Source organism: Austrofundulus limnaeus, unplaced genomic scaffold (assembly GCF_001266775.1).
Source record: "Austrofundulus limnaeus strain Quisiro unplaced genomic scaffold, Austrofundulus_limnaeus-1.0 Scaffold255, whole genome shotgun sequence".
NCBI lineage: Eukaryota > Metazoa > Chordata > Actinopteri > Cyprinodontiformes > Rivulidae > Austrofundulus > Austrofundulus limnaeus.
This window is the reverse complement of record NW_013952657.1, coordinates 194,748-196,847: the sequence shown is the minus strand read 5'-3', so window position 1 is coordinate 196,847 and position 2,100 is coordinate 194,748. Positions and strand designations below refer to the sequence as shown.

At 42.2% G+C, this 2,100-nt stretch overlaps 1 protein-coding gene across 2 annotated transcripts in view; it reads right to left on the bottom strand.

Annotated features, from left to right (window-relative positions):
- mdga1 (MAM domain containing glycosylphosphatidylinositol anchor 1) overlaps positions 1–2,100 on the bottom strand; it is a 276,568-nt gene that overhangs the window by 105,550 nt on the left and 168,918 nt on the right. The window lies entirely within an intron of this gene.

Genomic DNA, 2,100 nt, shown 5'->3' with positions numbered 1-2,100 from the left:
TATATATATATATACTGTATAACATATGTTGTATAACTGAATATCACTCGATATCACAAAAAGGGTATAACATTTTTGCAAGGGAGCATATCCCCTGATATCATTGGCTTATTTAGGTTATCAAATAATTGCATGCTTTGAATTTTGCTCAAACTACAAGCTGTCCTCAGTGTATGCTCATGCATAAAAAATAAGTTCTTTAAACAATTTTATGATTCATGCAACTTTTTTAAATTATTGCATTATATCAAAAAGCAAAATTTAAGCTCATTATGAAAACTGTTTTTAATGCTTTACAATCCATCTCCATCTCCATCTCTATCCAATCACGGGTGGCAGAGACAACAGGTCCAGGACAGAAACCCAGACTTTCCTCTCCTCAGCAATGCTTTCCAGCTCGTCCTGTGGACCTCCAGGCCAGAGAGGAAGCTGAATGAGCTATGTTTAGGGCCTCCATTTTTTTGGGTGAGAGTTAAAAATTGCATGGATGGGGGGGGGGGGGGGGTCTGCCAGACATCCAAGTCTGTCTGGCAGCCTCCCCCAGATGACACTATTACAAAATTGATATTGACTTTTGCCCTGAGGTGGGTCTGGTACCAAATAAACATATGGACCACCCTATGATCAAACATGGTGTTCATTATGGACAATCTGTGCTTAGCATAGAAATCCAGTTACAAAACACTAGGAGTTGGATTCTAGAGCCCAAGCTGTGAGTTGAAGTGAGCCCAACTATATCTAGCTGGTAAAGTTCAACTTTACTCACAAGCTTTGGCTCCATACCCGTGAAAAAGGTTATGTTCCACATCCCTAAAGCCAGTCTATGCTACCCGGAATTGGCATGGCCAGAGTGCCTCCATTGCCTGCTGCACTGCATGCATCACACTCGACCTTGATGGTCCTTCTCGCTGGTGGTGGGTCCACGTGTAAGTGGCTTCCTGTTGGCCCTTCGGGCTTGGCCCAGCTGAGCGTCAGGATCCAAGGCTCATTCACAAGGTGCTCGGCAGCGAGCTCCCCCCAGGCCTGGCTCCAAGAAAGTGCCCTGATTTTCTATTTCAGGGCGAGGTTCTCTAGTCCATTTCATCAAGGGTTTTGAATCAATCTTAGTCTGACCCCTCCCCTAAGGCCTGTTTGACATTGGAGATCCTACCAGAGGCTAATGCCCCAGATAACATAGCCCCCAGGATCACAGGGGTACTCAATCCCCTCCACCACATGAAGGTGTCAATTCTGCGTATTCCTTTTCTAAAATATCTTAACTTTTTTTAACTTTTTTGTTTTAAACAGTAGTTACAGTCTTTACAGTGTAAACTGAATCTGTGAGTCTCAGTTTGGGCCCATAAGTAAATGGAGACACAAGATGAAACTGCAAGTACGTGATGCAATATGAAACTTTAATGAAGCGTCTGATTTCCCCAAAGTCCTGCCTTTGCACACAGCTGAGATCAATTGCACTGCACTGCTTTTGTTACCTATAGCTTTTAATGTGCATCTAAGCTTCCAAATTTCAAGCTGCTCTGGGGGTTAGCCGTTGCATTCTGCTTTGACATCACACTGTGGTGCTGACACAAAGGCATTTCAGTCCTCTCTTAGATTGGCCCTTAACTAACAACTAAATGTGGATAAAGCAGGTAATAATGTATCTTGTACATAGAAAACAGTTTATAGATTATGGAAAACTTCCAAACTCTCTTTAAAATTCAGTTTGGTTGTTTCCTAAAAATACTGAATGTTTCTCAGACTATGACTTCTGTCAACTTTGCTCCAATGAAACAACAATCAAACTCATTGGACACTGTTTAAAATAGTGCGAGGAAGAAACTCTGCACTGAGCATTATTAAAACACTTAGTGAAACATGGTGGCAGGATCATTCAGTTGAAAATAAGACATGGGAAGTCTCTCAATGAAAAAAAATGCAAAATATATGAAGTTATGAGTAATCACTGGATCACAGGGAAGAGACTTGAAGGGGAGTTGTTGTATGGTAGGTGCGGAACGCATGGAACAGCTTGTAGGTCTATCATAGGAGCAACTCAGAGATACCAAGACACCCCCCATTCTCTCAAACACACACACACACACACACACACACACACAC